The sequence below is a fragment of the Pogona vitticeps genome, chromosome 5 (genome assembly GCF_051106095.1).
Source record: "Pogona vitticeps strain Pit_001003342236 chromosome 5, PviZW2.1, whole genome shotgun sequence".
In the NCBI taxonomy this organism is placed as follows: domain Eukaryota; kingdom Metazoa; phylum Chordata; class Lepidosauria; order Squamata; family Agamidae; genus Pogona; species Pogona vitticeps.
In genome coordinates this window covers 59788518-59804458 of record NC_135787.1, presented here as the reverse complement: position 1 = coordinate 59804458, position 15941 = coordinate 59788518, and the positions used below count along the sequence as shown (strand labels likewise).

General features: G+C 38.0%; 1 protein-coding gene and 1 long non-coding RNA gene across 5 annotated transcripts in view; one reads left to right on the top strand and one right to left on the bottom strand.

Annotated features, from left to right (window-relative positions):
* Nucleotides 1-15941, bottom strand: part of TENM3 (teneurin transmembrane protein 3) — a 1852170-nt gene that overhangs the window by 627396 nt on the left and 1208833 nt on the right. The gene's annotated exons all lie outside the window — the stretch shown is intronic.
* Nucleotides 1990-15941, top strand: part of LOC144589400 (uncharacterized) — a 103471-nt gene continuing 89519 nt past the window's right edge. The window contains exon 1 of the long non-coding RNA XR_013545485.1: nucleotides 1990-15557. This is a non-coding gene — a long non-coding RNA (uncharacterized LOC144589400). The remainder of the gene's footprint in view (nucleotides 15558-15941) is intronic.

Here is a 15941-nt window from a genome sequence, read left to right as displayed (position 1 = left end):
GTAAAGAGTTCGTCATTATTTGTGTGCAGGGGCATATGCCCTTTCTGTTCCTGATACCCTGAATCCTCATCTCATGCTTTGTCACCATTATTTTAAGTTAGCACTATATGTGCAAATCTGCATTACAATAACAGATTATCCATTTTACTATGTCCTTTTTAAAGTTTGCATGGACTTCTTAAATGTATGTTTTAAAACACCCATTTAGAAATAATTAGCAAACACTAGCAGTCAAAGCAGTCTTTATATCTTTAAGAAGTTTTTATCTTTTTTTTTCTTGAATAATGTTTCTCACTTATAACTGTACATATTAACACTTTATAGGAGTGGAACGAAAGAATTCTCGCATGAACGGTGGCAACTAAGGCGGTCACTTAGCTGATAATGACTTAATGCTTAAATATTACTTTTAATAAAGTAAAGTTTTCCCAAGTGATTGTGAGTGACAATTACAACTCAAATTAATGAATGTAAATGGAGTTCAGTTTTCCTAAAAACCTAAGCACATCCAAAAGACCTTCATTGTATTTAACTTGCCCTAAATATTTTACTGAGTTAAAACACAGCTATTTGTGTTTCCTGTTTCTGTTTTGCACAACAATGTAGAAATGACCAATCTCATTGATGGAAGACCTACCTGCTTTTATACACAAATTACCACCATCTCTGGTTTTCTCATGGGGAATGTTATACAAAGAGAGAGAGAGAGAGAGAGAGAGAGAGAGAGAGAGAGAGAGAGAGAGAGAGAGAGAGATCCTGTTGCTTTAACCTATACAACATTAGGCCGATGACATCATTAGCCATAGCGGTCTTTCAGAAATAAAAAATGTTCAGTGTCCAACCCTGGAGGCTTCCTTGAGATCCCTTTCATCACGGGGAAGCCAATGGAGGCCATGGAACAGGCCAGAAGTCTGTTGCTTCTGAAAAACTGCTGCTGGCAGGATGGTTTTACCAGCAATTGGCTATTTTTGGAAATTAAAGAGTTTCCCCGTCCCACACTTCCCCATGATTAAAAAGATCCAAGAAAGCCTCAGGACTTTTGGGAGGGGAACTGGAAAAATGTTTATTTCTGAAAAATTTGCATGGCTAGTGATGTCATCAGCCTTACACGGCATAAGTTCCGTTACTAGACTTCAGTCAATGACTCTAATCATCAAATTGTCACCGTTGGTGAGAACTTTCTATGTTACTTACAAAAAGCAAAATGCACCTTTAGTTTAAAACACAAAAACAAAGAAAAAAAACCTCTTTTATTGTTTTTAAATTTTGTAATGCCACCCAGAGTAGACTATTTGTCTAAATGGGTGGGGTATAAATCTGATAAAATAAATAAATAAATTTAGTTTGAAGGGAAAAGTTAGAATTGAAGCTATACCACAAAAAACAAAGAACTTCACAACCCAGACCAACCTCTTGTATTCACACACAATGTTGCACTCTTCTTGCATCTCATCATCAAGCCCAAGTAAAAACAATATGACATAATAAAAATTATGGCACAATCCATCCCACTCCCTATACATCACTAGTGTTGTGGAAGAACTAAAATTAAGCACAGGCTTTGAAAGTATCAAAAGTAGATTTTGCAGGACAGTTGTATTGACAGTTACATAATCTTCACTAATCTAGTCTAAGTGATCCATATTTAAATAACAAGTCTATTGCACTTTGTGGGCTTAATTCTAGGTACATTATAATTTTTCTTCTGTAAGGAAAGCAACAGCTCATGTTTCATGTTTGCACAGGTTGGCCACAGGTACACAACAGGTACACTGGTCCCGCTAGTCCTTCCAATGGTGCCCGGAGCTCTGCTCTCTTTCAGCTCAGCTGGCCACTCAGCAGCTGAGCAGGAAGACTTGTACTCCCACTCCCTGATTCAAGTGGCCAGCTGAGCCAGTCCAGCTGTGTGGGGATATTCATATTTGTATACAAATATCCCCACTTCTAATTGCAAGTAGTTGTGAATAAAGGGCACTACACTTTTATTTATTTATTTATTTATTTATTTATTTATTTATTTATTTATTTATTTATTTATTTATTTATTTATTTATTTATTCATTCATTCATTCATTCATTCATTCATTGATTTATTGATTGATTTATTGATTTGATTTATTTATTTATTTGATTTATACCCCGCCTACATGTGATACCTGAATTTTGTCCTGGTCCTTTTGATTTAGAGAAAAGCTATTGGTGGAATATTTCATATAACTGTACAAAGCCACTGAGAAATGTCAATTATTTCTCTATCTTGAATATTCTATGTTGTCAGGAAAGTGGAGATTCAAACTGCAATGGGTCTCTTTGAACCACCCCCTCCATCTATTTGCTGCTTATATATTATTTAAACTAAGCACTGGAAAATGTGTCTACATTATAGCTCATTGAAAAAAAGAGAATATTCTCATTGATTGCCTTCAGAAATCAATTAGGTCTGCCCGAACTTAAGATTTATCCCCAAGGCTCAGGTTTTGGGGTCTGTTCTCAAGGTCTAAGACACTGGGTGTGAAATCTAGATGACTGGGATGGTGCCAATTTGGCACCCAGATTTTAGGGTTCAGAACATGTTATTTAGGCATGCTCAGAAGCACCCCTTTGTTGTCCACCATGCTTTAAAGCTGCTGTTGGTGAAAGCCATGCATTAATATTCATTATACATTTTTCTAGACACAACTCATTTTGCAATATTTGTCTGTCTATGTGACAACAAATATTTATCCCCTGTGACGTCTTAAGGGCCTGTTTCTAGGTCTCAGGCATTAGTCTTAAAATCTCAGAGAACAGAATGCTCCTGACCTGACAAACCTAGCATAGGTTCTAACCAGCTATTTTCAAACTAGCTTAACATGCCTAAGATCCAGGTAGGGAAACATTATGAGGATATTGCTCAGTCACTGCTCATTGTAGATGAAAATAAATAAAAATCAGTGACTGAATTGCCTCTGAATTTCTGCTTCTTCCTAAAACCTCTCACCACCATAGGGAATATGACTGTGGTTGCATCATCTTCCTCCTCTTAGATATACATCTTAATGTGGTGAGGGGATCTGGGTGTGTCAGCAAAGCATAAGAGTATCAGTAGGAGGCCAGATTCCATTATGAGTTTAGATCCCTAACAGAGTCACCCAAGTGAGAATGGTCACATCAGCAGAAGAGAATTGATCATTCCAGTGCTGATGGAGGTTGAGAAATTATAGAAATTATAGAAGGGCATCAGGAAGAAGATACTTGTGGAGGATCTTTCACAGGCAGTGGCAGTGAAATCCAGTTAACTCTTGTTAATATTTTGGAGAAGACGCCTATGATAAATCACTTATGGATATTTTATACCTTGAAAGCCCTATGACAGGACAACCCAAAATGAAACAAAACAAGAGATGGTGCTGGAAAATGAGACTCCCAGATCATAATACACACAATCAGGTACTGGGGAAGAGCTAAAGAGAAGTAGTGCTGTATTCTCAAAGTCTTTCACGGCTGGGATCCAATGTTTGTTGTGGGTTTTCTGGGCTGTTTGGCCATGTTCTTAAGGTTTTTCTTCCTACCGTTTCGCCTATCTCTGTGGCCATCACAGACAGAACTCTGACTCTTGTCTTCTGAAGATGCCAACCACAGAGACTGGCGAAACGTTAGGAAGAAAAACCTTAATAACATGGCCAAACAGCTCGGAAAACCCAGAAGTAGCACTGTTTTTTACAATGCATCTAGATTAAAGGCAGAAGGACATTCAGTTTCTGACATGCACAATGCATGCAACTGGAACTTGGACATTTAGGAGTATTACATACCTTTAAAGTTGTCAATTAAAAACTTAAAATTATAAATTGATTCAAACTTTATTCTGTCATGAATCCAAATAGAGATTGCAGCCATGAAATCTGAAGACTGAGATTAGAAAGGGCAGCTAGAAGGGAGCCAGAACAGATATTGAAATGCAAGGATATATAGCCGAAGAATAAAGCCAAGATCATCAATTGTATGGTATTCCTGAGAACAATAGAAGGATGTGAAAGCCGGGTAGTGGAGAAAGCTGACTAGGAAAAAAAGAAAGATTCATTTCAAATGTAATGTTACGTGAAAGCTTTGTACATACCAAGGAGCATCTGAAATAAATAAACGGATTCTAGATAAAATGTAGCATGAACACATTGGAAGCAAAAATGGCTAAACTGAGGCTACCATATTTTGTGCATGTAATAACAAGACAAGACATACTGGAAAAGACAATAATGCCAGGAAAAGTTGAAGGCAGTAGGAAAAGAGGAAGACTGAATATAAAGTGGACTAATTCAATAAAGGAAGCCACCGTCTTTAGCTCCTAAGACCTGAGCAGGGCTTTTCAACATACACTGGAAATAACTTGATGTCAGTCTAGTTCTCTTTGAATTTCTCAATGATAAACTTGTTGCCACCATTTTTGCCAATAACAGTGCCACAGGCATTCTAATTTCATTTCCATTTCTCAGCTTGCAAGACATTTTTTCCAGCAGAGAAAGATGTATTATTTTATGCGTTTTTAATAATGATTAGCAATATCCTTTTGCACATTTTTTGAATGTGTGCATTTTTAGTTGTATTTGCATTGTGAAATCTTTACATAGGAAGTCGCAAAACACTATAGCAAGATTTTATACTATACTATGTATTTATTCTATGTATCTATCTTTGTATATTCGGGTCTATGACCGCATAATAAAACTTACTTACATGGGCGACTGCAAGCTTTGTACAGATTTCTGAGACGAGATGCACTCCTTTCTGTTACCAGTTTTAGAATTTTCAAAATGGGTACCTTCACAAGGAAACACAAATCCAATTTCTTTTTCCTTATCTATAGCCAAAATGGTGGGCTTAGAACAACAAGTCCAATCTGTTTTTAGAAAAATGAAGATGGAAATATCATGACCCTTTGCCATACCTTCCTAGGTTTGGAAATTTGGAGGAAAGAGGAAGCAGGAGGCAAATGGAGTACTTCTCCATTGCCCCTTTAATTGATAGCCAGTGTTGGACTAGGATTTGGGAGACTTGGGTTGAAACCCCCACTTATCCATGACCTTGGACCAGTTGCACTCTCTCAGCTCAATCTCTCTCACGGGGTTGTTGTGAGGCTAAAATGGGGGAAAAGACAGTCATGTACATCATGTTGAGCTCATTGGAGGAAAAGCAGGATAGAAGTATAACAAATAAATTGATGGGCACTTCCACCAGCTTTCAGTAACTCATACATCTAATATGCTTGCAACTGAATTCATAAAATGCACATTACAACCTGCCGCTTGCAAATTATTGTCAGTATAACAGGCCTTCATTTGAACTATATCTTAAGGCAAATTCCAAATAATCCCCTCCAAAAACAGTTGATGTGAGCACACCTTGTGTATAAAGTATTACTAAATATTTTTACTCCATTTTGCCAGTCTATGAAACAATGCCAACGTTTTCCAGTATCTGGTGCCCACACTGATGCTTCCCACAGAGAAGGTCTAGTGGTATATGCCATCGTTTTCATTACACTGCTGTGTCCAGGCAGTCACACTTATTATCACAGATTGTCTTGGATTTCTCTTCCCTAAGGAAACTACTCCTATGAAGTGTGAAGCCCTCATCTGGCATTCTGTATGAAAAATCAACGTAACAACAACAAAAAGGCTAATACCAAAAAAAATGGCAAAATTGAAGAGCTGCAATATAAACATATTTTTATTTAGCTTGTAACACATAATGTTACAACAAACATGGATCAACATAAAGTTTGTGTGATTCAAAAATGCTATAAAATATACCATAAGGGTAATATCAAGTGAATACCAGACCCCACAGAGAATAAGACAGGATCAGTCAGAAACAGTCCTCTATGTGGTACAAGATACATACATGCACAGTGAATCCCCCACTCCTCTCTTAAATCTGCCACATGTCTTTCTGCATCAGTGAATACATGAGAATGGGCTAGATGAATTCACTTTGCTTGTAATACATATTCATTGTGTTCAGGTGGCTTGAAAGCTGCACTTCTTGAAGAAATGTCCTAGCTGTCTGTGAAACGAGGAGCTTGATGTTGGCCAAACTAATAAGGGGTTATCCCTAAAGCCCATGGCTGAATAACCAAGGCAAATAGAATTCAGTGTTACTCAAACACCAACTGTAAAAGAGAGAGAGAGAGAGAGAGAGAGAGAGAGAGAGAGAGAGAGAGAAGAAAAGAAAATGGAAAGAGTGAGGCTGGAAAATAATATTTTAAAGAGTAAGAGATATATAAGCTTCTTCAGTGCCAGTCTTGTGAGTTAGCATTTTTATGGGGCGGGTCAGACTCTTCTTGGGATTCCTGAACAGAATGGAAATCGATCAGATATAAAGCAAAATATCTATTTCTCTATTTAGAGATGGTATAACAAGGGAGATAGCATTCTCTGTCTTGCAAAAAAAAAAGCCGCAAAAGTGAGTGAGCAAAAAAAGTCATGATGCTGAATGCTCTAATTCACAGTACTAAATTTAAGAGAATGTAGAGGACATGTCTCTGCCCAAAATGAATTTTTATTGAAGAGAACTGATTTTAAAGTGCAGAATGAGGAAACTAACTGCAATCAAGTTAGCTTCTTTCAAGGCCAATCTGTATCCTAAACCAGCCCAAACAGGAAGATTATCATCGTCCTTCTCTTAGGAAGCAGAGGATTCCTATTGCTCACAATTAAAAGGCAGCTATTCCAATTTTTTTTATTCAATGACTTTATTAAAGAAAATGAACTTATTCTTCAAACTCTTATCCTTCAAAATGTGATTTACCTAGTCTGGCCAGAACAGTTCCCAGCTATAGCCCAGGCTAACAGACATAGAGGCTGTTCCTCAGCATTATGGGACTGGCAATTTATATGCAGTCTTGATATGACTGCATATAAATTCCTGGAAGGAGGGAAGAACAGAAAGATAAAGCATAGAAGGAAAGGACTGGACACATCTTATGCAGCCTTGCACTGATCCTGCTGTTGAAACTGAGAGGTGAATGGAGCAGATGGATGAACATGTTCCCTGTCAAGGGCCACAACAAGAATGATGAAGTTAAATTTGAAAAGACAGTACAGTACAACAAACTTCATCAAGTGTAATTCAAGATACTGATATGAACCTGTATGCTACACAGATTGATCGATACAAAGATACTATAATAACTGTGTGTCATCAAGTCAATTCTACATAGGTAGATATGAGTGTCTCTCACACACATCTTGCAAATATAACTCTCTTTCACACACACACATTTCTATCTTACATATATAAATCACATAAACATACATCTATCCTGAGTGTTTGGGATGAGATGGATATTTAAGCTCCATGCTTTTCTCTATTCCCTAGCTTGAATTTATAAAGTTTTTAATGAATAAATTCTATACATTACTGACAAGTATATAGAGAAACTGAAAGTTGCTAGTTGAATCATATGTTGCTACTATTTCAAATATTCTGCTCATAAAGGAAAATAAGAAAAGTAGTTCACTCAGAATATGAATTTCAAGTTATCCATTCATTGTACTTATGTATTAGCCCATAATAAGGATAATATGAATGATCCACCCTTTATCATAATTTAATTTAGAATGGCGACCAAAGAAAAAATGGGCATAAAGTAGTGGAATATATTATTTAGATACATCCCTTTAGTAGTTTTTGCTCTATTTGACAAGAAATGCCTGTTGTTTAATAAGACATATGAAGTACTTCAGTATGGATTCCTTCATTATGTTTTATTTAAAATGTTAATGGAGCTTTTTCCACAATTCAGATAATTTATTTTTGAATCACTTTTCCCTAGAATGATTCATTGTCTGTATGTAACAGTAATATACAGTCAAGTCCCCTTAAAGAACATGCATCAATCCGGTTCCCTTTTGAAGCCTGTAGTAAATGCCCTCTAACAGAACACAACAACATTCCATAAATCATCTTATATGAAAAATTAACATGACATCAAATATTTATAAATATTAATGTGTATGTTAATATAACCAAAGCTGTAACAAACAATCATAACCTTGCCAAGTTTCCTAGGACAGGCGCCGTTGATAATGATATCCATTATCTCTGGAGGACTGTACAATTATGGGAGAATATGTGTGATGCTATATTTCTTATCTGCTCTTAAATTCTCCCATTAAACACTCTGTTTTATGGTTTATATTAACCCTTTATTTGTCATTATTGTAATTATTCTTCTAAGGAAACACATTTGCTCCTTGTGAGATACACATACAGTCCTAAGTGGACAAAAGATTCAGTGTTGTTTTTCATACAAAAACAATGACCAAATTCTCAATCTTTTTCATATAACATCTATGTTCTTGGATGTTCATGCATTTTTTCCATGTCTGGGACAAAGTCTATACCACTTACAAATATTTAAAAGAAAACTGAAATGCAATTACAGGCTAGTTGAGCAAGTCTGTGCTATAGTTTGTGCTATCATTAGAAATGAATTAGTACCAAATTAAATGTTACAGGATGCAGTCTACTGTGCATTTACTCATATGGAAATACTACTAATTCCGTAAAAATGTCTGTATAGTACTGTGGCCCCAGTTTCCCTCTCTTAATTCTCTCTTAAAGAACACCACTTGTGTAAGACACGAACTCTCGCTACTCAAAGTGTAGTTCTTTTAAATGTATTTAATTCCATTTATGTTTCTGCTAGTTATGTCAGAAGTATAGCAGATACCATCAGGTACAACATTTAATAGCAGGAGGTCCACTAGGTTTAATTGTTGCTTCTTTTGTTTTCTTGGAAAACAGATAGAATTAATGGGATGCTTCCCTGGAGTTTACATGGGCTGCTCTGCCCTTCTCCTTATATACTTCACATAGATTTACAATTACTTGCTTAGTCTGAGACAATCATTTCCCAGCACTTCCTTCTGCTCTCCCCTACTTGCTTTAATCCCTTCCTATGGGATACCTCCTGCAGTTGCTGTCATTCCTGCAGTATTGCTGCTGAAGGTATTTTGGGGAGCTCAGAGGGGCTCATTAAATGAGACAATGCTTCTGCACCTAGAAGCAGGGCATTCTTGCAGACCCAGGCAAGGCAACCCCAAACACTCCTATGCCAATTAAACACATATCAATTATTTATGGTTTACCAGATTAGTTTGAAAATGGATATAAATTGGCACTGGCTTGGATTGGCTGCATCGGAAACTGTTGGCACAGCATAAGGAGTAGGTCCGTGTATCAGGTGGCCTGCTTGTCAACAGATGCCCACCTTCTCAGCCCAATGCTGGGTTTGCCAATGCTGTAACCAAACCTACCCATACTCTCTGGGGGCAAAATGAGAATCTCCTTGATACCAGCTGTGGGGGTGTCTGTGACTGAGTTGGGCTTGGCTCGTTAGCCACCACCCTTCCCACTCCATATTCCTTCGGGGAATAGAATTGCTTGCTTGAGATATGGCCAAATGTCCATCTCTCTCCATGTCTATCTATTCCTATACAGGCATAGAGGGCAGTCTGGGAAAGAGATGAGGGAAATGGCAGCAGGCCTTCCTGTGCTTTGGTGACTCACTAGGCCACAAACAGGGCCCCCAGGTAAGCTGTCAAACAGAGAGACCCTAGTGGAAAAGTGGAAAATACAGATTTACATGAGTTTGTGTCAGTAAGCATTCAGCAAATAAGCTTGATTTTGTTTTGTAATTGGTTGGGAGATAGCAGGGTTTTATTTTCATATATAACATTAGAATATGCAAGCAAAACATTGTTGTGAAAGATTTGCAAGTGTCAAGATGTGTACAGCATGTATCCTTACCTCTCTTGTTCATAAGAAAACAACTGTTATCTTTTACCCCGACTGCAGCAGCAAGAACAGCCATAATATATATAAAGGAATATCTGCTAGGTTGCCAAGTGCCCTTATCCTCCTTTTGATCGATAAACCAAACATATATTTAATTTGGACTCGGAATAGTTAATTTCAGTAGAAACTTTCTTTTGACTGCCTTGTGATATCCTGTCTCCCTGCTCTTTTCAGACCAGACTATTTGTCCATCAGGCCCAGCACTGCATGTTGTGATTGGCAGCGGCTCTCCAATACCGTAAAGATTTCTCACATTGCAGCCTGCTCCTTCTAAGTGGTGATGTTACAGATTCATCCTGGAACCTTTTGATTCTCAGTTTGGTGTGCCAGTATAGCAGGCCTGCATAAACCGCCTAAAATCATATTGAGCTCTCACTGTACAGAGTAATTCATCTAAGAGTTGGACAATTCAGTTCTTAATACAGTTGCTACCCTCAGAGCTAAACAACGTCTACATGAATGTATTGGAATATATGGCATATGTCTCCTGATGTGGACTGCATTTCAACTGTAATGTAGGAATATTTATTTATTATTTTAAAATATGTCACAACAACTATCTGGCAAGCTGGAAGGAGAAAAATATTTATAATGGTCAAGAAAAAGTCATTTTATAACACTGAAAAAAATCACTGAAAAAATTATTCTACTAAATAACAATTTTGGCAATTGCTCATTATCAGACTTTAGTTACAACTCTCCTCTCATCTACTCAGATGTAAGTCCCATCCTAACTAGTAGATCTTACTCTCTTCTTCCAAGTTATCAGCAAGCAGTTTCTTTCTACAGCAAACTCTGAATGATTTATATCTTTCTGTGTTAACAACAAAAACCAACCAACACCAGACACAAGAGAGAAATTAGGGAGACTGTTATGTTACAAAATATCTTTGTCTTCCAAAGAAACACATCTCTATTCCCCATCTATAAAACATGTTTTCAATAAGCAGTGGTTGACCTTTATGTAATGTTTCTATAGTTGTTGTTGTTTAGTCATTTAGTCGTGTCCAACTCTTCGTGACCCCATGGACCAGAGCACGCCAGGCTCTCCTGTCTTCCACTGCCTCCCGTAGCTTGGTCAAATTCATGTTGGTAGCTTCGATGACACTGTCTAACCATCTCATCCTCTGTCATCCCCTTCTCCTCTTTCCTTCACACTTTCCTAACATCAGGGTCTTTTCCAGGGAGTCTTCTCTTCTCATGAGATGGCCAAAGTATTGGAGCCTCAGCTTCAGGATCTGTCCTTCCAGTGAGCACTCAGGCTTGATTTCCTTTAGAATGGATAGGTTTGTTCTCCTTGCAGTCCAGGGAACTCTCAAGAGGCTCCTCCAGCACCTCAATTCAAAAGCATCAATTCTTTGGCAGTCAGCTTTCTTTATGGTCCAGCTCTCACTTCCATACATCACTACCGGAAAAACTATAGCTTTGACTATTCGGACTTTTGTTGGCAAGGTGATGTCTCTGCTTTTTAAGATGCTGTCGAGATCTGTCATCGCTTTCCTCCTAAGAAGCAGCCCTCTTTCAATTTCGTGGCTACTGTCACCATCTGCAGTGATTATGGAGTCCAAAAAAGTAAAATCTGTCACTGCCTCCATATCTTCCCCTTCTATTTCCCAGGAGGTGATGGGACCACTGGCCATGATTTTAGTTTTTTTGATGTTGAGCTTCAGACCGTTTTTTGCATTCTCCTCTTTCACCCTCATTACAAGGTTCTTTAATTCCTTCTCACTTTCTGCCATCAAAGTGGTATCATCTGCGTATCGGAGGCTGCTGATATTTCTTCCGACAATCTTAATTCAGGCTTGGAATTCCTCCAGTCCAGCCTTTCGCATGGTGTATTCTGCATATAAATTAAATAAGCAGGGGGACAATATAAAGCCTTGTCAAACTCCTTTCCCAATTTTGAACCAATCAGTTGTTCCATATCCAGTTCTAACTGTTGCTTCCTGCCTCACGTACAGGTTTCTCAGGAGATAGATAAGGTGGTCAGGCACTCCCATTTCTTTAAGAACTTGCCATAGTTTGCTGTGGTCCACACAGTCAAAGGCTTTTGCATAGCCAATGAAGCAGAAGTAGATGTTTTTTCTGGAACTCTCTGGCTTTCTCCATAATCCAGTGCATGTTAGCAATTTGGTCTCTAGTTTCTCTGCCCCTTCAAAATCCAGCTTGTACTTCTGGGAGTTCTTGGTCCAGATGCTGCTGAAGCCTACCTTGGAGGATTTTGAGCATAACCTTGCTAGCATGTGAAATGAGTGCAATTGTACGGTAGTTGGAGCATTCTTTGGCACTACCCTTGTTTGGGATTGGGATGTAGACTGATCTTTTCCAGTCCTCTGGCCACTGCTGAGTTTTCCAAACTTGCTGGCATATTGAATGTAGCAACTTAACAGCATCATTTTTTAAGATTTTAAATAGTTCAACTGGAATGCCATCACCTTCACTGGCCTTGTTGTTAGACAAGCTTTCTAAGGCCCACTTGACTTCACTCACCAGAATGTCTGGCTCAAGGTCAGTAACCACACTATCTGGGTTGTCCGGGACATCCAGATCTTTCTGATATAATTCCTATGTGCATTCTTGTCACCTCTTCTTGATGTCTTCTGCTTCTGTGAGGTCCCTACCATTTTTGTCCTTTATCATGTCCATCTTTGCGCAAAATGTTCCTTTAATTCGGTTTAGATTATACCTGACTAGCCCAGTGGTTTTTCCTACTCTTTTCAGTTTAAGCTGGATTTTTGCTATGAGAAGCTGATGATCAGAGCCACAATCAGCTCCAGGTCTTGTTTTTGCTGACTGTATAGAGCTTCTCCATCTTTGGCTGCAGAGAATATAATCGATCTGATTTTGGTATTGTTCATCTGGTGATGTCCATGTGTAGAGCCGCCTCTTGTGTTGTTGGAAAAGAGTGTTTGTGATGACCAACTTGTTCTCTTGACAAAACTTTATTAGCCTTTGCCCTGCTTCGTTTTGAACTCCAAGGCCAAACTTTCCTGTTGTTACTTTTATCACTTGACTCCCTACTTTAGCATTCCAATTCCCTACAATGAGAAGAACATCTTTCTTTGGTGTCAGTTCTAGAAGGTGTAGTAAGTCTTCATAAAATTGGTCAAATTCAGTCTCCTCAGCATTGGTGGTTGGTGCATAAACTTGGATTATTGTGATGTTGAAAGGCCTGCCTTGGATTCGTATTGAAATCATTCTATCATTTTTGAGATTATATCCCATTACAGCTTTTCCCACTCTTTTGTTGACTATGAAGGCTACTCCATTCCTTCTATGGGATTCTTGCCCACAATAGTAGATATGATAATCATCTGAACTGAATTCGCCCATTCCTGTCCATTTTAGTTCACTGACGCCCAGGATGTCAATGTTTATTCTTGCCATCTCCTCTTTGACCACATCCAGCTTCCCAAGGTTCATAGATCTTACATTCCAGGTTCCTATGCAGTATTTTTCTTTGCAGCATCAGACTTTCCTTTCACTTCCACGCATGTTCACAGTTGAGTATCCTTTCAGCTTTGGCCTAACCACTTCATCAGCTCTGGAGCTACTTGTACTTGTCCTCTGCTCTTCCTCTGTAACATGTTGGATGCCTTCTGACCTGAGGGGCCCATATTCCAGCATCATATCTTTTAGCCTGTTGTTTCTGTTCATGGGGCCTTGCCAATTCCTACTCCAGGTGGATTGCAGACGGAACTCTCCACTATGACCTGTCCATCTTGGGTGTCCCTGCACGGCATAGCCCATAGCTTCTCTGAGTTACTCAAGCCCCCTTGCCACAACAAGGCAGCAATCCATGAAGAGGGTTTGTATAGTACCTAGAACAATAACTGGAATATGAAAACAAAGTTTGTGGCATTCTGTGGGCATTGGCTGGTCTGGGTCTGTTTGCAAAAGCATTGCATATAATGTCAAGAAACATCCCATTTCTTACACAAAGGAAGCTTGTCTGCTATGGTCCTGCAACAGTTCATGCATGTTCAGTTTTATTCTTTTTTTAATATAAATCATCAATAAGTATCCAGGTTAGCTTTAATCCAGGAATCTAAACTAAAGGCTCTGTTTTTCAATCTGATCTATTTCAGCCCTTGTTGTCCTGTTTTCCATTTGCTACTATACCGAGCTCTGGGCCTTTGATCAAATTATTCACTGTTATACTTAAATTTATATATAATGTTTGCATTCAAACAAGGAAGTTAGAACTTCCCATATTCATCATGTGAATCTGTGAAGTAAGGTAATCTGTGGCTGTACATAATATAATTCATTTTATTGTCTTGTATTTTTTATTCTATAAACTTAATGTCTATCTGCCTGCATTTAAGGTAAGTTGTTTCTTTAATCCAACTATATTACAAGGAAGAAAAAAAGTATGTGGTCCTTATACATAGTTCAAAGATAAGGATGGGTGATGCTGTTATTAGACCATTAAGATCTTGGTCATGGAAGCTAGCTTTCAACCCTGCATGAGTCTTTGTTGGGCATTATGCAGCTGAGGATGGTGCAGAAAAAAACCCCATAAAATCCATTGCCAGATGTGCAAGCCAGGTCCCTTGGTTAAAGCAAGTTCCAATATCAGGGTAGCAGAATCGGCTCATAGATGGTTGGATATGGATTGAATTGAGGCATTTATGGGTTGCACTTTGTCTAATACATTTTGGACATTCCTACATTGCCAAAGGTGACATCTGAAACCAACCATCTCTGTGTGTGAAATGTTAGTGGTTTAATAAAGTTATCATCCGCCTTTCTCTTCCAATTATTTGAGTGGAATTTTTACTAAAATATAGCACACAAGGAAAGCAATATTTAATTGTTTCGTGGGTAGAAAAACTATTATGATGTCTTCCCTCTTATAATGAACAATGAATCTTAAAAGTGTTTAATTCTGTCTGGATTTGCCCACTGTTGTTTTACATAGAGTAGAAGCAAAAGCTTTCTACAAAACTTTGGAAAGAATCATATTCATTTAAAAAAAAAACAAATAAGGCACTATTTTAAAATGTCCCCTAAGTGCATGAAATGTGTACATATCAGAAACAATAATGCATGAAGTGACAAAAGCCAAGAGCCTTTAGACTTTCTTGATCACTTAGACATTAATGGATAAAAGGGTAAAATCTCCATGACATATATTTATTGGGCTGATAAATCTAACTTTTTGGACATCTGAAATTTATCTCATATTTGTAGCATAACAACTGTATTCAAGGTATATTAATTTTCAGGTGCTAAGGAAACATGTATCTCTTCAAGAATGTTATAGCAGTGTGAGGAGATTTGCCAAAAGGAGTCAAAATCAGAGGACTACAGAAGATTCAAAGCTTTCAAGGCAAGAAGAAAAGGAGGGGAGAGTTAGAAATTGCAATAAATATTCTGGATTAACAGAAACCACTCAGCTATCAAAGGAAACACTCTTTTCTATTTCCATTAATACAGATTATTAGCTAGTCAATTACCATTATATGCTCACATAAGTATTGTCCTAATTGTACTATAATGCCTAATGAGTCCTTAACAGCAAGGAACAAGCTTCAAGAGACTGAGTTTCCCCAAAGTTGTATGGAGGGGCCTCTCTCCCTTGCTGTTACTGACAGAACACAGGAGGGACTTGCTGCAGGCACAGAGAGCAACAGTCACTTTCTCGAAGGCAAAGGCTTTCTTCAAGAGGAGATAGGAGGCTCTGCATAAGCAGTGGGAGATCTCTGTTCAAAGTAAGAGAGTCAAGAGCTCGGTTCTTGTTGATTAACATATATAATAACAATCTTGTGCTCTTTCATTTGTAATTATATTTTTAATTTTTTAACTGTAGCTTCTTATTAGCAGAAGTACTGCATTAGGCATGAAACTGCATAGTCAAGTGGTGGGGATTATCTTTCATATATTTCTAGAAATGAGGCTCCTTCTGTGTAGGAGGAGGACAATACTGATTTGACTGCACTTGCTTTGCAACCATTTAAAGGGAAAAAAACTGTGTTCATATAAAATGATTCTATTAATGTTGTCACGATGTGCAAATGTATAGAGGTACTGGGAACAACTCTTCACATATATGTATCTGCTGTACAAATAACTGAGCACAAATAAAAGATATTACT